Source organism: Oncorhynchus tshawytscha, linkage group LG07 (genome assembly GCF_018296145.1).
Source record: "Oncorhynchus tshawytscha isolate Ot180627B linkage group LG07, Otsh_v2.0, whole genome shotgun sequence".
Classification (NCBI taxonomy): Eukaryota; Metazoa; Chordata; class Actinopteri; order Salmoniformes; family Salmonidae; genus Oncorhynchus; species Oncorhynchus tshawytscha.
Window position 1 is genome coordinate 1,772,543 of NC_056435.1, and position 24,126 is coordinate 1,796,668.

The 24,126-nt window shown below is 42.1% G+C and overlaps 1 protein-coding gene across 18 annotated transcripts in view; it reads left to right on the plus strand.

The window, feature by feature from the left end:
• Positions 1-24,126, plus strand: part of LOC112235584 (tensin) — a 249,505-nt gene that overhangs the window by 131,047 nt on the left and 94,332 nt on the right. The window contains exon 1 of one of the 18 annotated variants that reach the window (XM_042323806.1): positions 5,179-5,470. The exons of 16 other annotated variants lie outside the window; for them this stretch is intronic. The gene's annotated coding sequence lies outside the window, so the exon portion shown is untranslated. One more of the 18 variants, XM_042323805.1, reaches the window with a different exon arrangement.

Here is a 24,126-nt window from a genome sequence, read left to right on the forward strand (position 1 = left end):
AACAGAGTGATGGACAGTGTGATGGACAGTGTGATGGACAGTGTGATGGACAGAGTGATGGACAGTGTGATGAACAGTGTGATGGACAGTGTGATGGACAGAGTGATGGACAGTGTGATGGACAGTGTGATGGACAGTGTGATGGACAGTGTGCCCTCAGCTATACTGAAACCTAGTGGGTTTCCCACGTCTCAGAATGGATTTCCAGCTGTCTCTGCTGCTGCTTCTGAACCCCATTCCCTCTGCCGTTCCCTCACTACTCTATTACTGTCCTGTCACTGAAAAGCCTTCTGGAATGCTGCTGTCGTGCTGCGGGATCTTGGGTTGGAGTCGCCAGACTTGGTTTGGCGTTGAGGGTTAAGGGAGGGAAAGGGGGAGGAGGGAGAGAAGAGAGAAAATAGAAGGGGGGGAGGGGGCTGTTAGGTTTTGGCCATGTCTCTGGCTCGCTTTCCAACCAGACCCTGAAGCTGTCGTCTCCACTCACCCCAAATGCACTCCTTAGTCTTACTCTCAAAACATGCTGTTTTTGTGCTCAGTCTTGATGATATGCTTTGAGATATTATCGTAGTAAAACAGTTGATCTCATTGACACACACATCCTGTGTTTTCCAGTTATTTTTAGCTTGGGAAATGTTGTGAAAATAAAGCTGTTGCTTTCCACTACACGGGCTATACAGTAGTGACACAGTATACAGGTTAGCGCTCATTACCAGTTACCGCTAGCTGTTTACGTATCAGACACTGGCAAACCATTGCTGCCTGAAAAGAACCCAGTGTTCCAGTAATCAGGTCTGTAAACTTCCTCTAGTCGTCAATGCTGACAGTTGTTGGATGCAGTCCAGGGGTTTATAACGAGACGTTGAGGAAATGACTTGTGGCCGTGGTCCATGGGTGGACCACCTAACCGACCGGCCCGGGCCGGGTGTGTGACTGTGACTGTTACTGGGCCTTCACATTGTGTTAGTGTGAGAGATGGAGCAGGGTGATGTTTTGGAATTGTGAAGTCGACTCCACTATTGTTATGGGTTCTAAGAACCCTCGAAGGGATTCTAGTTTCTCCGAGTGCCACTCTAGGGATCCATTCTGACAGCAACTAAAATACAGAGATGTTAAAAAAACAGTGGCAAAAACACTGCAAATACTCAACATGGCACTTGATTCATAACAGGTTTAGGATACTGCAGATTGCCTTCAGTTAACTTGAAACCTGTATAAGTTGTTGACTTCTCAGTTGTAAGGTTTTGATAGTGACTGTAGTAGTATTGAATTTTAGTCATTTTTGCGCTGTCAAAACATTGCCTGATCTAGACCAAAACACCAACTCTGCTGCATCTAGAATTCGATTCCACTGTAAAGTCACACACGTCTGCTGCCTCTCCTTTTAGAAACAGTCAGGTTCTTCTGTCATTCCAAGAAAACAGCAGTTGGAAATAATCCCCACCGAGTCAGGCGGTCGCGTTTCATCTCTAGTTGCTGCTTGCCTAACCATAAGATTAAGATGAGCTCGGAGCAGATAATTGGCTATCGAGGAGGGAGAAATGGATTTATTAGAGGCAGAATTTAGAGAAACAACACTTCAATGGGCAGTCATGAAATGTAGGGAATCTTTAAGGACTTTGTCAATGACTTGTTTTGTTCTGTCGTCTGAGAACGTCTGAGAATATACACATGAAGGATCTTAATTTGAGCCTGCAAGGAAAATAATAACTGTGAATTATTATGTGAATTATAATTCATGGACATTTTTGTAGTGGTTGATACATTTTTCTGAAGGGAAAATCAAGTCTGAAATTTAAAAGTGGAAATTACAAACTTCAGAAACCTTTTAAAACCTCAAATACACTACAAGTTTTTTTTCTTCCTGCATTGTAGGAACGTTCTTTTGCAAAAGGGTGGTCAAATTAAGATCCTACATCGGTATAAGGAAATAATTGTTATTGGGCCCCTACTCAGGTTTTTTTTGAGTGTCCAGGGGCCACACGGAGGCACTTGAGGTCTGTCTGTATTTGCGCTTTTTGCCATTTCACCTCAGAAAGAATGCATAGACACAGAGGAGAAGACAAACATGACCAATGCCTTTAACACTGACTGGAGAGGGAAGGAGAGTGAAGGGGTGGGTTGTCAGGTAGAATGACAGATAGCGGTGGAGAGAAAGAGAGATGGAAGGAGAAAGGGAGATATTGAGAGAGAGAGAGAGAGAGAGAGAGAGAGAGAGAGAGACAGAGAGAGAGCGAGAGAGAGAGAGAGAGAGAAAGCGAGAGAGAAAGATAGATAGCAAGAAAATGAGACAGAGAGAGAAGAGAGATGAGGACACACTCCTTGCCTCTACAGAAGCCACTCTGTTTCCCAGGCACAAACACGCCACTTCAAAGGGCCATCACACAGTGTCGCCATAGAAACAGCCTTCACTGGCATAGATATACAGGAGATAGATTGGACTAGCAGACAGACGGTATGGAAGAGATATACAGGAGATAGATTGGGCTAGCAGACAGATGGTATAGCAGAGATATACAGGAGATAGATTGGACTAGCAGACAGACTGTATGGCAGAGATATACAGGAGATAGATTGGACTAGCAGACAGATGGTATAGCAGAGATATACAGGAGATAGATTGGACTAGCAGACAGATGGTATGACAGAGATATACAGGAGATAGATTGAGCTAGCAGACAGATGGTATGACAGAGATATACAGGAGATAGATTGGACTAGCAGACAGACTGTATGGCAGAGATATACAGGAGATAGATTGGACTAGCAGACAGACTGTATGGCAGAGATATACAGGAGATAGATTGGACTAGCAGACAGACTGTATGGCAGAGATATACAGGAGATAGATTGGACTAGCAGACAGACTGTATGGCAGAGATATACAGGAGATAGATTGGACTAGCAGACAGATGGTATTGCAGATATACAGGAGATAGATTGGACTAGCAGACAGATGGTATTGCAGAGATATACAGGAGATAGATTGGACTAGCAGACAGACTGTATGGCAGAGATATACAGGAGATAGATTGTACTAGCAGACAGACTGTATGGCAGAGATATACAGGAGATAGATTGGACTAGCAGACAGACTGTATGGCAGAGATATACAGGAGATAGATTGGACTAGCAGACAGGCTGTATGGCAGAGATATACAGGAAATAGATTGGACTAGCAGACAGACTGTATGGCAGAGATATACAGGAGATAGATTGGACTAGCAGACAGATGGTATTGCAGATATACAGGAGATAGATTGGACTTGCAGACAGATGGTATTGCAGAGATATGCAGGAGATAGATTAGGACTAGCAGACAGACTGTATGGCAGAGATATACAGGAGATAGATTGGACAAGCAGACAGACAGTATGGCAGAGATATACAGGAGATAGATTGGACTAGCAGACAGACGCTATGACAGAGATATACAGGAGATAGATTGGACTAGCAGACAGACTGTATGGCAGAGATATACAGGAGATAGATTGGACAAGCAGACAGACAGTATGGCAGAGATATACAGGAGATAGATTGGACTAGCAGACAGACTGTATGGCAGAGATATACAGGAGATAGATTAGGACTAGCAGACAGACTGTATGGCAGAGATATACAGGAGATAGATTGGACAAGCAGACAGACAGTATGGCAGAGATATACAGGAGATAGATTGGACTAGCAGACAGACTGTATGGCAGAGATATACAGGAGATAGATTGGACTAGCAGACAGACAGTATGACAGAGATATACAGGAGATAGATTGGACTAGCAGACAGACTGTATGGCAGAGATATACAGGAGATAGATTGGACTAGCAGACAGACAGTATGACAGAGATATACAGGAGATAGATTGGACTAGCAGACAGACTGTATGGCAGAGATATACAGGACATAGATTGGACTAGCAAACAGACTGTATGACAGTGATATACAGGTGAGAGATTGGACTAGCAGACAGACTGTATGACAGAGATATACAGGATATAGATTGGACTAGCAGACAGACGGTATGACAGAGATATACAGGATATAGATTGGACTAGCAGACAGACGGTATGACAGAGATATACAGGAGATAGATTGGACTAGCAGACAGACTGTATGGCAGAGCTAATAGCCGGGTAAATGGCCGATGACTGATGGTATAATCTACCCTCCCAGCTTGTCTGGAGGGAAAGCACCAAGTTCACCCAGAGTGCATGAAATCTAAATCTACCCCACAGGAGATCAAGCACCAGCAAGCACACGAAAACCATCTCAAGTATCATAAATCATTTCCCATTTATGGTTTGTGGTTCGTTCCTGCTGAGATACGTCTTAAGACTGGATCCTGGCTAGAAACATTGGTTGTATTGATCTGGCTTTAGCTCAAGACAAACCGAAAAAGCGTTGGAAAAGGTGGCTCACAACACTTGAATGTTTGGATAACCAGCTCTTCTTTCTACTCAAACATTCAACCAGCCACCCAGTGTTATACATTACATTCTGTTATCTACCTGCCTGTACACCAACAGCGCTGATTTCCAACCTGAAATAGAATAATAAATTCTCTCAGATCTATAGTGTGCTGTGTAGATGTAGAGGAATGTACACACACACTGCACCTGGGATTGACTGTGTGTTGTAGAACCAGCTAGAGCATGGTCATGGGTGGAACTGGCTCTGAGCCTGCCAACTCATGTTTAACCTGTACGCTGAGAATGTCATGATAGAGAGAGAGATAGAGAGAGAGATAGAGGGTAGAGCGAGAGAGAAAGAGAGAGTGAGAAAAGAGAGAGAGAGAGAGTGTGAAGACAGAGAGAGAGAGAGAGAGGTAGAAATAGAGAGGAAGGTGGAGAGAAAGAGAGAGAGGAGAGAAAGAGAAATAGAGAGAAAAACAGAGAGAAAGAGAGACAGAAACAGAGACTGACATGAGGAAAGAAGGAGGGATTTAGAGTGTTCTGTCAATCACATTCCAAGCCCCCCCCCCACCTATCCTGTTAAGGAAGTTCTGCTTTTCATACACACAGCACATAGCTAACTCTTTCCATCACAAGCATGCGTGTGCATCAATAGAGGAAAAACCAAAGGGGGAAGAAAAAGGAAGAGAGAGAACGAGTGTGTGTGTGTGTGTGTGTGTGTGTGTGAGAGAGAGAGAGAGAGAGAGAGAAAGCCACAGAGAGAAAGAGAGAGAAAGCCAGAGAGAGAGAGGGAGAGAGAGAGAGAGAGAAAGCCAGAGGGAGATAACATAGATTATGTAAAGGTCAAGCTGCAGGCATGAGGGAAGAACAGAACACAACAGTGGGTTCTAGTCCCAATCTGCATCCAGAGCTCTCTCTCTGTTCCTCTTCTCTAGTTTAGGGTACTGCAGTCAGAAGAAGCCTGGAGCCTTGGCCTTATATAGTGTGTTTTCAACGTTGTTGGCCACAGACGGATTGAACAGAAGCCAGCAGCATTAAGTGTGGATCCTGAAGAAGTTGAGAGGTGTGTGCGTACACACACACGCTCGTGCACGTGCTTGTGCACACACGCACAGATTCACTGGCTAGCTGGTCTGGCACGTGTTTGGGATTACTCCTGTTGTTTTGAGCAGAGGGGGGGCAGACAGTAGGAGAGTGTCTCTATTTGGTATCTTGAGGGAGAGAGACAGTAGAGAGGGGAGAGAGAGAACGAGGGAGAAGGAGAAAGAGGGAAGAGGAGAGGGAAGGAGAGAGAACGTGAGAGAATTCCATATTTGAACAGGTAAGAGAGCTGGCTGTACTGTGTCCTCTAATGTTATGGATTGATTGATACTGTGTTCTGTTTTGGCTTGTTGGGTGGAAAGCTCATTCTGAGATAGTATTAGGTGTCAAAATCAATAAACACAAGTTCTCTTTGTCTTCATCTGCCAAAAGACATGATGGAGGAGCTGGAAGATGTTTTACATTGTAACTACTTACAATCAATATCCTTTGTTGTAATTATATTGCATGTAGATTTCTAATAAGAGGTACTTGATGTACTTGAAAAAAACAATGAAAAAAATCTATTGCCATTTCAGACGTAAATCAATGCATATCATGTAACCAAACTATGAGTGTGTCGGCTGAAATGGTAGGCTACTGTCCTTCAGTACATAAGAAGTAGTTAACGCGCCAGCCACACTGTGTTCTGCATGTTTCCCATGTGTTACGCTGTAGTCCTGGGGAAGTGGCTCTCTGAGGAGCTGGCTAGAGTTCCTTTGAGTCTCGCTCTGCTTTCATGTCCCGAGCGGGAGAGCGGAGGTGTTTTGTGACTGGTCTGGAGGAGAGTTGAGCTGGCGGAGGGAGAGCGGAGGTGTTTTGTGACTGGTCTAGAGGAGAGTTGAGCTGGCGGAGGGAGAGCGGAGGTGTTTTGTGACTGGTCTGGAGGAGAGTTGAGCTGGCGGAGGGAGAGCGGAGGTGTTTTGTGACTGGTCTGGAGGAGAGTTGAGCTGGCGGAAGGAGAGCGGTGGTGTTTTGTGACTGGTCTAGAGGAGAGTTGAGCTGGTGGAGGGAGAGCGGTGGCTGGCGGAGGGAGAGCGGAGGTGTTTTGTGACTGGTCTAGAGGAGAGTTGAGCTGGTGGAGGGAGAGCGGTGGCTGGCGGAGGGAGAGCGGAGGTGTTTTGTGACTGGTCTGGAGGAGAGTTGAGCGGGCGGAGGGAGAGCGGAGGTGTTTTGTGACTGGTCTAGAGGAGAGTTGAGCTGGTGGAGGGAGAGTGGAGGTGTTTTGTGACTGGTCTGGAGGAGAGTTGAGCGGGCGGAGGGAGAGCGGAGGTGTTTTGTGACTGGTCTAGAGGAGAGTTGAGCGGGCGGAGGGAGAGCGGAGGTGTTTTGTGACTGGTCTGGAGGAGAGTTGAGCTGGCGGAGGGAGAGTGGAGGTGTTTGTGACTGGTCTGGAGGAGAGTTGAGCTGGTGGAGGGAGAGTGGAGGTGTTTTGTGACTGGTCTAGAGGACAGTTGAGCGGGCGGAGGGAGAGCGGAGGTGTTTTGTGACTGGTCTAGAGGAGAGTTGAGCTGGCGGAGGGAGAGCGGAGGTGTTTTGTGACTGGTCTGGAGGAGAGTTGAGCTGGCGGAGGGAGAGTGGAGGTGTTTTGTGACTGGTCTAGAGGAGAGTTGAGCTGGCGGAGGGAGAGCGGAGGTGTTTTGTGACTGGTCTAGAGGAGAGTTGAGCGGGCGGAGGGAGAGCGGAGGTGTTTTGTGACTGGTCTGGAGGAGAGTTGAGCTGGCGGAGGGAGAGTGGAGGTGTTTTGTGACTGGTCTGGAGGAGAGTTGAGCTGGCGGAGGGAGAGCGGAGGTGTTTTGTGACTGGTCTAGAGGAGAGTTGAGCGGGCGGAGGGAGAGTGGAGGTGTTTTGTGACTGGTCTTGAGGAGAGTTGAGCTGGCGGAGAGAGAGCGGTGGTGTTTTGTGACTGGTCTAGAGGAGAATTGAGCTGGCGGAGGGAGAGCGGTGGTGTTTTGTGATTGGTCTAGAGGAGAGTTGAGCTGGCGGAGGGAGAGCGGAGGTGTTTTGTGACTGGTCTAGAGGAGAGTTGAGCTGGCGGAGGGAGAGCGGAGGTGTTTTGTGACTGGTCTAGAGGAGAGTTGAGCTGGCGGAGGGAGAGTGGAGGTGTTTTGTGACTGGTCTAGAGGAGAGTTGAGCTGGAGGAGGGAGAGTGGAGGTGTTTTGTGACTGGTCTAGAGGAGAGTTGAGCTGGCGGAGGGAGAGTGGAGGTGTTTTGTGACTGGTCTAGAGGAGAGTTGAGCTGGCGGAGGGAGAGTGGTGGCTGTGGTTGTGTTTCAACTTTACTGTAACCAGTGGCTGACAGGACGGACAAATCCACCGCTGAAGCTACAGTATAACGATAGGTCAACCCAAGAGGTGTGTGTGAGTGTGTGAGTGGGAGGGAGGGATCTGTGTGTATGTGTGTGTGTCATGTATGTGCCAGACACATATAGAACTAGAAGTCGGCCTCTACCTTCAGTGATTTTACTCTCTTTTTCTCTGCTTCCTCGTAGACTCCTTTAAGTCTCCATCTCTAGAGAGTCTCCGTTTTCCCCTGTCTTCCTCTCTCTCTCTCCCTGACCTCCCTCCTCCCTTTTTCCCTGACTGACACTTCTAAGTGAGGATGTTGACTGATGACCACCGTCATTCCCCTTTAACCCTGGGCTAACACGCGGGGGCAGTTATAAGCGGGAGGTCAAAGTGTTGCAGGCCACTAAATCCTCTCTCTGTTCTAGCAGTCAAAACAAGACAGAAGAATCCTGTTTGTTATGGTTGAGCTGTAACACATTTTGGCGGATAACATTTCCTAACGTTTACCTGTCCAGGGTGTTATGTGGTTGTGAAGCATGAAACAGCAATAAAACATATTGTTTTGTGTCAGTTCAATTTAAATTCGATCAATCTGAGAGAAAGAAATAGGTGGCAGTTTCATAAAACCCGTTCTGTGCAAATTCTTTATTACCATAGACGAGCTGCTAAATGTCATTTTCTCCTCCAAACACTTAGACCGAAACACTTACCAATTGACACTGCGAAAGCCCTTCCAATTCAGAATTGCACCTCAGGCATTTTCATTTTCATTGGTCACCATTAGTCCAGAGCAGAAAATTCCCCACCGCTTTCCTCAGCACTTCCAGAAAACCTCTTACCCTGCCAGAACAGCCTTAAATCAATGCTTCCCACCATCTCGTCCTCCAACATTAAGATGCTGTGAGCGAATAATGGCTGTGGACTGACGTCTTTCCAGATAGATCCATTCCTTTGCAAAACGGCTTCTCCTCTCTTCATCCAAATCCATCTCTTTACCTTTAAACTGGATTCCCTCGTGCCAAACTCTGTAACGCCTCCTCATTGGACGCCTCGGAGCAGCCAAACTTCACCAAACCCTCAGGAGACAGACTAGACTAGAGGAACGATGTGTTATGAACAGCTTCTGGCCCATGATGAGTCAACAGAGGTTGTGAATGTGTATTTGTTGAAGTGGATGCTTTAGAGATGAAACTAGACATTTTCATGTGACGTTTGTTTAATATTCTAACACATATGTGACATTGAATGCAGCTGACTGTAAGAGAACTGTGAAAATACTCCGTCCTCATTGTGCAGCTAAGTTGGCTTCATTAATAGTATGTGTTGTAAAGTGTAGCTACAGTCAGGTTTTAGTGTGTCTGTCTACATGTGTTTAGCTCACACTAGCTTGGATACAGTATGTGTGTGTCTCTGTGTGTCGTTGACATTGCCTTGGCAACCCGGACCCTCTGTGCTTTTGTTCTCTAGTCAACAGAACCATTAGTGGTACTCTGAGTGAAAACATCCCGCTGTCAGTTCTGATTCAACATGAACTCTGAGTGATACCTGGCCATGGACCATCCATAGAGAATCCTACTCCTATTAGCTCTGTCCAACTCAGTTCAACTCAGCCACGCAGGCCAGTAATGACGATAACATGCCTGCTTAAGACCTCCAATAGCTGTCCTGCAGAGAGGCGATGCCTTAATGTTGTCTTAATGTTGTGTTAAAGTTGTGTTAATGTTATGTTTGACAACTGGACGAGCTGGACTGGAGGTGTGTGTATGTATGGCCCTGGAGCATTCTTTCTATGTTATTTCAGGGTTTGTTCCAGACATTTGAAAACACAAAACGACATTGAGACGCTGAACAGATGTTGATGTTACATCATGATGACTGCTACCTTACTGTACCTGTTACCTTGTGGATGTTTGGTTCTCTAAAGGGTTTTCTTAGGATGGATACTGTCACGTCCTGACCTTAGTTCTTTTTGTATGTCTCTGTTTTAGGTTGGTCAGGGTGTGAATTGGGGTGGGCAATCTATGTTTTGTGTTCTATGTTCTATTTCTTTGTGTTTGGCCTGGTATGGTTTCCAATCAGAGGCAGCTGGCAATCGTTGTCTCTGATTGAGAACCATACTTAGGTAGCCTGTGTTCCCACTATGATTTGTGGGTAGTTGTTTTCTGTTGTGTGTTTGCACCATGCAGAACTGTTTCGGTCGTTCTCTTTGTTATTTTTGTTATTTCAGTTTTCATTTAATTAATATGGACACATACCACGCTGCACCTTGGACCTCTCCTTCCAACACCCGTTACAGAGACAGATGAGGGGACTTCCGAATGTGATCGGACATGAGAGGCATAGAGCCCCAACCCTGTTGTGTCCCCACTGACCTCCTGAGAGGGCATGGGGATGAACTTTATATATTACTGAATAAAGTTAATTCACTGAATTGGTGACCTCAACCCTGCCTAGAACCTCTTTAGAGTATGTTCCACTGTTAGTTCTTTCAGAGGTACAGTACAACATTATGCTCATGTCTTTCCCATCTGATTTACAGTACATAGTGGGCATGGCTAGGGTATACAGTACATAGTGGGTTTAGGCTAGTGTATACAGTACATAGTGGGTTTAGGCTAGTGTATACAGTACATAGTGGGCATGGCTAGGGTATACAGTACATAGTGGGTTGAGGCTAGTGTATACAGTACATAGTGGGTCTAGGCTAGTGTACACAGTACATAGTGGGCATGGCTAGGGTATACAGTACATAGTGGGCATGGCTCGGGTATACAGTACATAGTGGGTCTAGGCTAGTGTATACAGTACATAGTGGGCATGGCTAGGGTATACAGTACATAGTGGGCATGGCTCGGGTATACAGTACATAGTGGGTCTAGGCTAGTGTATACAGTACATAGTGGGTCTAGGCTAGTGTATACAGTACATAGTGGGCATGGCTAGGGTATACAGTACATAGTGGGCATGGCTCGGGTATACAGTACATAGTGGGTCTAGGCTAGTGTATACAGTACATAGTGGGTCTAGGCTAGTGTATACAGTACATAGTGGGTTTAGGCTAGTGTATACAGTACATAGTGGGTCTAGGCTAGTGTATACAGTACATAGTGGGCATGGCTAGGGTATACAGTACATAGTGGGTCTAGGCTAGTGTATACAGTATATAGTGGGCATGGCTAGGGTATACAGTACATAGTGGGTTTAGGCTAGTGTATACAGTATATAGTGGGCATGGCTAGGGTATACAGTACATAGTGGGCATGGCTAGGGTATACAGTACATAGTGGGTCTAGGCTAGTGTATACAGTATATAGTGAAGCTAGGGTATACAGTATATAGTGAGACTAGTATATACAGTATATAGTGAGACTAGTGTATACAGTATATAGTGGGGCTAGTGTATACAGTATATAGTGAGGCTAGTGTATACAGTATATAGTGAGGCTAGTGTATACAGTATATAGTGAGCCTACGGTATACAGTATATAGTGAGGCTAGGGTATACAGTATATAGTGAGGCTAGTGTATACAGTATGTAGTGAGGCTAGGGTATACAGTATATAGTGGGTCTAGGGTATGCAGTATATAGTCGGTTTAGGCTAGTGTATACAGTATGTAGTGAGGCTAGGGTATACAGTATATTGTGGATCTAGTGTATACAGTATATAGTGGGAATAGTGTATACAGTATATAGTGGGGCTAGTGTATAGAGTATATAGTGAGGCTAGTGTATACAGTATATAGTGAGGCTAGGGTATACAGTATATAGTGAGACTAGTGTATACAGTACATAGTGAAACTAGTGTATACAGTATATAGTGGGAATAGTGTATACAGTATATAGTGGGGCTAGTGTATACAGTATATAGTGAGGCTAGGGTATACAGTATATAGTGAGGCTAGTGTACACAGTATATAGTGAGGTTAGTGTATACAGTATATAGTGAGGCTAGGGTATACAGTATATAGTGAGGCTAGGGTATACAGTATATAGTGAGGCTAGTGTATACAGTATATTGTGAGGCTAGTGTATACAGTATATAGTGAGGCAAGGGTATACAGTATATAGTGAGGCTAGGGTATACAGTACATAGTGAGGCTAGTGTATACAGTATATTGTGAGGCTAGTGTATACAGTATATAGTGAGGCAAGGGTATACAGTATATAGTGAGGCTAGGGTATACAGTATATAGTGGATCTAGGGTATGCAGTATATAGTGGGTTTGGGCTAGTGTATACAGTATATAGTGAAGCTAGTGTATACAGTATATAGTGAGACTAGTGTCTACAGTATATAGTGAGGCTAGTGTATACAGTATATAGCGAGGCTAGTGTATACAGTATATAGTGAGGCTAGTGTATACAGTATATAGTGAGACTAGTGTATACAGTATATAGTGAGGCTAGGGTATACAGTATATAGTGAGACTAGTGTATACAGTATGTAGTGAGGCTAGGTTATACAGTATATAGTGAGACTAGTGTATACAGTATATAGTGAGGCTAGGGTATACAGTATATAGTGAGACTAGTGTATACAGTATGTAGTGAGGCTAGGTTATACAGTATATAGTGAGTCTAGTGTATACAGTATATAGTGAGGCTAGTGTATTCAGTATATAGTGAGCCTAGTGTATATAGTGAGGCTAGGGTATACAGTATATAGTGAGCCTAGTGTATACAGTATATAGTGAGGCTAGGGTATACAGTATGTAGTGAGGCTAGTGTATATTGTGAGGCTAGTGTATATAGTGAGGCTAGTGCATACAGTATATAGTGAGCCTAGTGTATATAGTGAGGCTAGTGTATACTGTATATAGTGAGGCTAGTGTATACAGTATATAGTGAGGCTAGTTTATACAGTATGTAGTGAGGCTAGTGCATATAGTGAGGCTAGTGTATACAGTATATAGTGAGGCTAGTGTGTACAGTGTATAGTGAGGATAGTATATACAGTATATAGTGAGGCTAGTGTATATAGTGAAGCTAGTGTATACAGTATGTAGTGAGGCTAGTGTATATAGTGAGACTAGTGTATACAGTTTATAGTTAGGTTAGTGTATACAGTATATAGTGAAGCTAGTGTATACAGTATATAGTGAGGCTAGGGTATACAGTATATAGTGAAGCTAGTGTATACCGTATATAGTGAGGCTAGTGTATACAGTATATAGTGAGGCTAGTTTATACAGTATGTAGTGAGGCTAGTGCATATAGTGAGGCTAGTGTATACAGTATATAGTGAGGCTAGTGTGTACAGTGTATAGTGAGGATAGTGTATACAGTATATAGTGAGGCTAGTGTATATAGTGAAGCTAGTGTATACAGTATGTAGTGAGACTAGTGTGTACAGTTTATAGTGAGGTTAGTGTATACAGTATATAGTGAGCCTAGTGTATATAGTGAGGCTAGTGTATACAGTAAATAGTGAGGCTAGTATATACAGTATATTGTGAGGCTAGTGTATACAGTATATAGTGAGACTAGTGTATACAGTATATAGTGAGGCTAGGGTATACAGTATATAGTGAGGCTAGGGTATACAGTATATAGTGAGGCTAGTGTATACAGTATGTAGTGAGGCTAGTGTATACAGTATATAGTGAGGCTAGTGTATACAGTATATAGTGAGGCTAGGGTATACAGTATATAGTGAGGCTAGTGTATACAGTATGTAGTGAGATTAGGGTATACAGTATATAGTGGATCTAGGGTATGCAGTATATAGTGGGTTTAGGCTAGTGTATACAGTATATAGCGAGGCTAGTGTATACAGTATATAGTGAGGCTAGGGTATACAGTATGTAGTGAGGCTAGTGTATACAGTATATTGTGAGGCTAGTGTATATAGTGAGGCTAGTGCATACAGTATATAGTGAGCCTAGTGTATATAGTGAGGCTAGTGTATACTGTATATAGTGAGGCTAGTGTATACAGTATATAGTGAGGCTAGTTTATACAGTATGTAGTGAGGCTAGTGCATATAGTGAGGCTAGTGTATACAGTATATAGTGAGGCTAGTGTGTACAGTGTATAGTGAGGATAGTGTATACAGTATATAGTGAGGCTAGTGTATATAGTGAGGCTAGTGTATACAGTATGTAGTGAGGCTAGTGTATATAGTGAGACTAGTGTATACAGTTTATAGTTAGGTTAGTGTATACAGTATATAGTGAAGCTAGTGTATACAGTATATAGTGAGGCTAGGGTATACAGTATATAGTGAGACTAGTGTATACAGTATATAGTGAGGCTAGTGTGTACAGTGTATAGTGAGGATAGTGTATACAGTATATAGTGAGGCTAGTGTATATAGTGAAGCTAGTGTATACAGTATGTAGTGAGACTAGTGTGTACAGTTTATAGTGAGGTTAGTATATACAGTATATAGTGAAGCTAGTGTATACAGTATATAGTGAGGCTTGTGTACACAGTATATAGTGAGGCTAGTGTATACAGTATATAGTGAGGCTAGTGTATACAGTATATAGTGAGGCTAGGGTATACAGTATATAGTGAGGCAAGGGTATACAGTATATAGTGAGGCTAGTGTGTACAGTGTATAGTGAGGATAGTGTATACAGTATATAGTGAGGCTAGTGTATATAGTGAAGCTAGTGTATACAGTATGTAGTGAGACTAGTGTATACAGTTTATAGTTAGGTTAGTGTATACAGTATATAGTGAAGCTAGTGTATACAGTATATAGTGAGGCTAGTGTACACAGTATATAGTGAGACTAGTGTATACAGTATATAGTGAGACTAGTGTCTACAGTATATAGTGAGGCTAGGGTATACATTATATAGTGAGGCTAGTGTATACAGTATGTAGTGAGGCTAGTGCATATAGTGAGGCTAGTGTATACAGTATATAGTGAGGCTAGTGTGTACAGTATATAGTGAGGCTAGTGTATACAGTATGTAGTGAGGCTAGTGTATATAGTGAGACTAGTGTATATAGTATATAGTGAGGCTAGTGTATACAGTATATAGTGAGGCTAGTGTATACAGTATATAATGAGGCTAGTGTATACAGTATATAGTGAGGCTAGTGTATACAGTATATACTGAGGATAGTGTATACAGTATATAGTGAGCCTAGTGTATATAGTGAGGCTAGTGTATACAGTAAATAGTGAGGCTAGTATATACAGTATATTGTTAGGCTAGTGTATACAGAATATAGTGGGGCAAGGGTATACAGTATATAGTGAGGCTAGGGTATTCAGTACATGGTGAGGCTAGTGTATACAGTATATAGTGAGACTAGTGTATATAGTGAGGCTAGTGTATACTGTATATAGTGAGGCTAGGGTATACAGTATATAGTGAGACTAGTGTATACAGTATATAGTGAGGCTAGTTTATACAGTATGTAGTGAGGCTAGTGTTTACAGTATATAGTGAGGCTAGTGTGTACAGTGTATAGTGAGGATAGTGTATACAGTATATAGTGAGGCTAGTGTATATAGTGAAGCTAGTGTATACAGTATGTAGTGAGACTAGTGTATACAGTTTATAGTTAGGTTAGTGTATACAGTATATAGTGAAGCTAGTGTATACAGTATATAGTGAGGCTAGTGTACACAGTATATAGTGAGGTTAGTGTATACAGTATATAGTGAGGCTAGTGTATACAGTATATAGTGAGGCTAGGGTATACAGTATATAGTGAGGCAAGGGTATACAGTATATAGTGAGGTTAGTGTATACAGTATATAGTGAGGCTAGGGTATACAGTATATAGTGAGGCTAGGGTATACAGTATATAGTGAGGCTAGGGTATACAGTATATAGTGAGGCTAGTGTATACAGTATATAGTGAGGCTAATGTATACAGTATATAGTGAGGCAAGGGTATACAGTATATAGTGAGGCTAGGGTGTACAGTATATAGTGAGGATAGTGTATACAGTATGTAGTGAGGCTAGTGCATATAGTGAGGCTAGTGTATACAGTATATAGTGAGGCTAGTGTGTGCAGTATATAGTGAGGATAGTGTATACAGTATATAGTGAGGCTAGTGTATATAGTGAGGCTAGTGTATGCAGTATATAGTGAGACTAGTGTATACAGTATATAGTGAGGCTCGTGTATACAGTATATAGTGAGGCTAGTGTATACAGTATATAGTGAGGCTAGTGTATACAGTATATAGTGAGGCTAGTGTATACAGTATATAGTGAGCCTAGTGTATATAGTGAGGCTAGGGTATACAGTCTATAGTGAGGCTAGTGTATACAGTATATTGTGAGGCTATTGTATACAGTATATAATGAGGCTAGGGTATACAGTATATAGTGAGGCTAGTGTGTACAGTATATAGTGAGGATAGTGTATACAGTATGTAGTGAGGCTAGTGTATATAGTGAGACTAGTGTATACAGTATATAGTGAGGCTTGTGTATACAGTATATAGTGAGGCTAGTGTATACAGTATATAGTGAGGCTAGTGTATACAGTATATAGTGAGGCTAGTGTATACAGTATATAGTGAGCCTAGTGTATATAGTGAGGCTAGGGTATACAGTATATAGTGAGGCTAGTGTATACAGTATATTGTGAGGCTATTGTATACAGTATATAATGAGGCTAGGGTATACAGTATATAGTGAGGCTAGTGTGTACAGTATATAGTGAGGATAGTGTATACAGTATATAGTGAGCCTAGTGTATATAGTGAGGCTAGTGTATACAGTAAATAGTGAGGCTAGTATATACAGTATATTGTGAGGCTAGTGTATACAGAATATAGTGGGGCAAGGGTATACAGTATATAGTGAGGCTAGGGTATTCAGTACATGGTGAGGCTAGTGTATACAGTATATAGTGAGACTAGTGTATACATTATATAGTGAGGCTAGTGTATACAGTATGTAGTGAGGCTAGTGCATATAGTGAGGCTAGTGTATACAGTATATAGTGAGGATAGTGTATACAGTATATAGTGAGGCTAGTGTATATAGTGAGGCTAGTGTATGCAGTATATAGTGAGGCTAGTGTATACAGTATGTAGTGAGGCTAGTGTATATAGTGAGACTAGTGTATACAGTATATAGTGAGGCTAGTGTATACAGTATATAGTGAGGCTAGTGTATACAGTATATAGTGAGGCTAGTGTATACAGTATATAGTGAGGCTAGTGTATACAGTATATAGTGAGCCTAGTGTATATAGTGAGGCTAGGGTATACAGTATATAGTGAGGCTAGTGTATACAGTATATAGTGAGGCTAGTGTATACAGTATATAGTGAGGCTAGGTATACAGTATATAGTGAGGCTAGTGTATACAGTATGTAGTGAGGCTAGTGTATACAGTATATAGTGAGGCTAGTGTATACAGTATGTAGTGAGGCTAGTGTATACAGTATATAGTGAGGCTAGGGTATACAGTATATAGTGAGGCTAGTGTATACAGTATGTAGCGAGGCTAGGGTATACAGTATATAGTGGATCTAGGGTATGCAGTATATAGTGGGTTTAGGCTAGTGTATACAGTATATAGTGAAGCTAGGGTATACAGTATATAGTGAGACTAGTGTATACAGTATATAGCGAGGCTAGTGTATACAGTATATAGTGAGACTAGTATATACAGTATATAGTGATACTAGTGTATACAGTATGTAGTGAGTCTAGTGTATACAGTATATCGTGAGGCTAGTGTATATAGTGAGGCTAGTGTATACAGTATATAGTGAGCCTAGTGTATATAGTGAGGCTAGTGTATACTGTATATAGTGAGGCTAGGGTATACAGTATATAGTGAGACTAGTGTATACAGTATATAGTGAGGCTAGTTTATAAAGTATGTAGTGAGGCTAGTGCATATAGTGAGGCTAGTGTATACAGTATATAGTGAGGCTAGTGTGTACAGTGTATAGTGAGGATAGTGTATACAGTATATAGTGAGGCTAGTGTATATAGTGAAGCTAGTGTATACAGTATGTAGTGAGGCTAGTGTACACAGTATATAGTGAGGTTAGTGTATACAGTATATAGTGAGGCTAGTGTATACAGTATATAGTGAGGCTAGGGTATACAGTATATAGTGAGGCAAGGGTATACAGTATATAGTGAGGTTAGTGTATACAGTATATAGTGAGGCTAGGGTATACAGTATATAGTGAGGCTAGGGTATACAGTATATAGTGAGGCTAATGTATACAGTATATAGTGAGGCAAGGGTATACAGTATATAGTGAGGCTATGGTGTACAGTATATAGTGAGGCTAATGTATACAGTATATAGTGAGGCAAGGGTATACAGTATATAGTGAGGCTAGGGTGTACAGTATATAGTGAGGATAGTGTATACAGTATATAGTGAGGCTCGTGTATATAGTGAGGCTAATGTATACAGTATATAGTGAGGCTAGTGTTTACAGTATATTGTGAGGCTAGTGTATACAGAATATAGTGAGACTAGTGTCTACAGTATATAGTGAGGCTAGGGTATACATTATATAGTGAGACTAGTGTATACAGTATGTAGTGAGGCTAGTGCATATAGTGAGGCTAGTGTATACAGTATATAGTGAGGCTATTGTGTACAGTATATAGTGAGGATAGTGTATACAGTATATAGTGAGGCTAGTGTATATAGTGAGGCTAGTGTATGCAGTATATAGTGAGGCTAGTGTATACAGTATGTAGTGAGGCTAGTGTATATAGTGAGACTAGTGTATATAGTATATAGTGAGGCTAGTATATACAGTATATAGTGAGGCTAGTGTATACAGTATATAATGAGGCTAGTGTATACAGTATATAGTGAGGATAGTGTATACAGTATATAGTGAGCCTAGTGTATATAGTGAGGCTAGTGTATACAGTAAATAGTGAGGCTAGTATATACAGTATATTGTGAGGCTAGTGTATACAGAATATAGTGGGACAAGGGTATACAGTATATAGTGAGGCTAGTGTATACAGTATAGTACAGTGAGGCTAGTGTATACAGTATATAGTGAGGCTAGTGTATACAGTATATAGTGAGGCTAGTGTATACAGTATAGTATATAGTGAGGCTAGGGTATACAGTATATAGTGAGGCTAGTGTATACAGTATGTAGTGAGGCTAGTGTATACAGTATATAGTGAGGCTAGTGTATACAGTATTTAGTGAGGCTAGTGTATATAGTGAGGCTAGTGTATACTGTATATAGTGAGGCTAGTGTGTACAGTGTATAGTGAGGATAGTGTATACAGTATATAGTGAGGCTAGTGTATATAGTGAAGCTAGTGTATACAGTATGTAGTGAGGCTAGTGTATATAGTGAGACTAGTGTATACAGTGTATAGTGAGGTTAGTGTATACAGTATATAGTGAAGCTAGTGTATACAGTATGTAGTGAGGCTAGGGTATACAGTGTATAGTGAGGCTAGTTTATACAGTATGTAGTGAGGCTAGTGTTTACAGTATATAGTGAGGCTAGTGTGTACAGTGTATAGTGAGGATAGTGTATACAGTATATAGTGAGGCTAGTGTATATAGTGAAGCTAGTGTATACAGTATGTAGTGAGACTAGTGTATACAGTTTATAGTTAGGTTAGTGTATACAGTATATAGTGAAGCTAGTGTATACAGTATATAGTGAGGCTAGTGTACACAGTATATAGTGAGGTTAGTGTATACAGTATATAGTGAGGCTAGTGTATACAGTATATAGTGAGGCTAGGGTATACAGTATATAGTGAGGCAAGGGTGTACAGTATATAGTGAGGTTAGTGTATACAGTATATAGTGAAGCTAGGGTATACAGTATATAGTGAGGCTAGGGTATACAGTATATAGTGAGGCAAGGGTATACAGTATATAGTGAGGCTAGGGTGTACAGTATATAGTGAGGATAGTGTATACAGTATATAGTGAGGCTCGTGTATATAGTGAGGCTAGTGTATACAGTATATAGTGAGGCTAGTGTATACAGTCTATTGTGAGGCTAGTGTATACAGAATATAGTGGGGCAAGGGTATACAGTATATAGTGAGGCTAGGGTATACATTATATAGTGAGACTAGTGTATACAGTATGTAGTGAGGCTAGTGCATATAGTGAGGCTAGTGTATACAGTATATAGTGAGGCTAGTGTGTACAGTATATAGTGAGGCTAGTGTATACAGTATATAGTGAGGCTAGTGTATACAGTATATAGTGAGGCTAGTGTATACAGTATATAGTGAGCCTAGTGTATATAGTGAGGCTAGGGTATACAGTATATAGTGAGGCTAGTGTATACAGTATATTGTGAGGCTATTGTATACAGTATATAATGAGTCTAGGGTATACAGTATATAGTGAGGCTAGTGTGTATTGTATATAGTGAGGATAGTGTATACAGTATATAGTGAGCCTAGTGTATATAGTGAGGCTAGTGTATACAGTAAATAGTGAGGCTAGTAAATACAGTATATTGTGAGGCTAGTGTATACAGAATATAGTGGGGCAAGGGTATACAGTATATAGTGAGGCTAGGGTATTCAGTACATGGTGAGGCTAGTGTATACATTATATAGTGAGACTAGTGTATACAGTATATAGTGAGGCTAGGGTATACAGTATATAGTGAGGCTAGGGTATACAGTATATAGTGAGGCTAGTGTATACAGTATGTAGTGAGGCTAGTGTATACAGTATATAGTGAGGCTAGTGTATACAGTATATAGTGAGGCTAGTGTATACAGTATGTAGTGAGGCTAGGGTATACAGTATATAGTGGATCTAGGGTATGCAGTATATAGTGGGTTTAGGCTAGTGTATACAGTATATAGTGAAGCTAGGGTATACAGTATATAGCGAGACTAGTGTACACAGTATATAGCGAGGCTAGTGTATACAGTATATAGTGAGACTAGTGTACACAGTATATAGTGAGACTAGTGTATACAGTATATAGTGAGGCTAGGGTATACAGTATATAGTGAGGCTAGTGTATACAGTATATCGTGAGGCTAGTGTATATAGTGAGGCTAGTGTATACAGTATATAGTGAGCCTAGTGCATATAGTGAGGCTAGTGTATACTGTATATAGTGAGGCTATGGTATACAGTATATAGTGAGACTAGTGTATACAGTATATAGTGAGGCTAGTTTATACAGTATGTAGTGAGGCTAGTGTATACAGTATATAGTGAGGCTAGTGTGTACAGTGTATAGTGAGGATAGTGTATACAGTATATAGTGAGGCTAGTGTATATAGTGAAGCTAGTGTATACAGTATGTAGTGAGGCTAGTGTATATAGTGAGACTAGTGTATACAGTGTATAGTGAGGTTAGTGTATACAGTATATAGTGAAGCTAGTGTATACAGTATGTAGTGAGGCTAGGGTATACAGTGTATAGTGAGGCTAGGGTATACAGTATGTAGTGAGGCTAGTGTACACAGTATGTAGTGAGGCTAGTGCATGCAGTATGTAGTGAGGCTAGTGTATACAGTATATAGTGAGGCTAGGGTATACAGTATATAGTGAGGCTAGTGTATACAGTATGTAGTGAGGCTAGGGTATACAGTATATAGTGAGGCTAGTGTATACAGTATGTAGTGAGGCTAGTGTATACAGTATATAGTGAGACTAGTGTATACAGTATGTAGTGAGGCTAGGTTATACAGTATGTAGTGAGGCTAGTGTATACAGTATGTAGTGATGCTAGTGTATACAGTATATAGTGAGGCTAGATTATACAGTAGAAAGCCAGGAAAACCTCTGTACAGTCTGTAGATACTATTGATGTACACTTCTTGCAGCCCCAAATCCAAGGGAGGTTGTTTTCCTAAGTAGCCTGGTAAAGTAGCGTCTAACGGGAACGAGTGAGAAGGTCGTTAGCTCAATCAAGTTCTCGCCATGACGTCTGGCGTTGCAGACAGGTTTTTATGGCGTGGAAATGGAAAAGCTTGCCTTTACGCGGTTTGTGTTTGGCTGCGGTCAAGTAGTGTTGATGGACGTCTATAGAACTGGAAACAGTTGGCTGGGGAAGTGTCGTCATGTTGGAAATACAGCCGCTTGATATGCTCCTGGCAGCATGCTAGTCGTCATGTTGGAAATACAGCCGCTTGATATTCTCCTGGCAGCATGCTAGTCGTCATGTTGGAAATACAGCCGCTTGATATTCTCCTGGCAGCATGCTAGTCGTCATGTTGGAAATACAGCCGCTTGATATTCTCCTGGCAGCATGCTAGTCGTCATGTTGGAAATACAGCCGCTTGATATTCTCCTGGCAGCATGCTAGTCGTCATGTTGGAAATACAGCCGCTTGATATTCTCCTGGCTGCATGCTAGTCGTCATGTTGGAAATACAGCCGCTTGATATTCTCCTGGCAGCATGCTAGTCGTCATGTTGGAAATACAGCCGCTTGATATTCTCCTGGCAGCATGCTAGTCGTCATGTTGGAAATACAGCCGCTTGATATTCTCCTGGCAGCATGCTAGTCGTCATGTTGGAAATACAGCCGCTTGATATTCTCCTGGCAGCATGCTAGTCGTCATGTTGGAAATACAGCCGCTTGATATTCTCCTGGCAGCATGCTAGTCGTCATGTTGGAAATACAGCCGCTTGATATTCTCCTGGCAGCATGCTAGTCGTCATGTTGGAAATACAGCCGCTTGATATTCTCCTGGCAGCATGCTAGTCGTCATGTTGGAAATACAGCCGCTTGATATTCTCCTGGCAGCATGCTAGTCGTCATGTTGGAAATACAGCCGCTTGATATTCTCCTGGCAGCATGCTAGTCGTCATGTTGGAAATACAGCCGCTTGATATTCTCCTGGCAGCATGCTAGTCGTCATGTTGGAAATACAGCCGCTTGATATTCTCCTGGCAGCATGCTAGTCGTCATGTTGGAAATACAGCCGCTTGATATTCTCCTGGCAGCATGCTAGTCGTCATTCATCATATGTTTTCCTTCTGTGTTATTGCTATGGTTTAACTTTCCCTCCGTCTCTCTGCAACCGCAAGGTCTTATTTTACCATTACCAAAGAACTGCCAGTAATACACTGATATTCAGAGGAATACATTACACGCTCCATGTCGTGTCGAAATGTCCAACATGATTGTACAGGCACTCTCCGTCACAATACCCAACATATTTGTTTCCCATTCAAATCAAATAGAAGCCTGGTTAGCTCTATAACTCCATCTGAAGTACTGTTCGGCTTGACGTCCTTATTTGGCCTCTTAGAACCTGAAGTATTTATTTGCCCAGGCAGACTGCCACTACTACTGCAGTTTCTCTTGTGTGGACAGGCGAAGGCTTCAGGAATCCCAAATGTGGTTCGATCGGCAAGATTCTTTTTCATGGGAGCCAATGAGAAGATTTATCTCCCTGATGACATCTCCACCCATACTCACCATTTAGAAGTAGTGTGACGTTTCCCCTAGATGTTGCCTGGATACCCTTTCACATCGCTCTGTCCAACTGATGTTTCTTCTCCACCATGAGCCTGGATTGGCCTCCTTCCCCGATGATTTCTAGATGCAAATGCATTCTGAACGTTCTGATTGGTTTGAGAAACCGATGGGTTGGGCCTGAGCAGGCCTACATGATGACATTATCAACTTTGATTGGTTAGATTTGTTAGAGACAATCCAATCACAGAGGAATTTGTTTTGTACAACTCCCCTCATTTGGAAGTCACACAAACAACTTCTAGGATGGCAGTTTCCGATTGAATTATATGAAGCGATTGATCGATAGCAGCGGAATTAAATTCCGGTTGAGTCATCAGGCAACCCTAGATGCTGATCTGAGGTCAGTTTTCTGTTTCTCTCCCTAATGCTTCTGGTTAGGGTTTGTGAGAATGTGTACTGATCCTAGATCAGTGCCTAACTACAACTTCTAACAGTATCTGTCATCGTCATAGTTGTTCTGTCTGTGTGGTATTTAAGTGGCTATTAATAATTCTGAAGTATAGGAGCAGCCAAGTATACTGTCTCTTAGCACTGTGTTGTATGGAGCTGAATCTCTCTTAGCACTGAGTTGTATGGAGCTGAATCTCTCTTAGCACTGTGTTGTACAGAGCTTAATCTCTTAGCACTGTGTTGTACAGAGCTTAATCTCTTAGCACTGTGTTGTATGGAGCTGAATCTCTCTTAGCACTGTGTTGTATGGAGCTGAATCTCTCTTAGCACTGTGTTGTACGGAGCTTAATCTCTTAGCACTGTGTTGTACGGAGCTGAATCTCTCTTAGCACTGTGCTGTATGGAGCTGAATCTCTCTTAGCACTGTGCTGTATGGAGCTGAATCTCTCTTAGCACTGTGTTGTATGGAGCTGAATCTCTCTTAGCACTGTGCTGTATGGAGCTGAATCTCTCTTAGCACTGTGCTGTATGGAGCTGAATCTCTC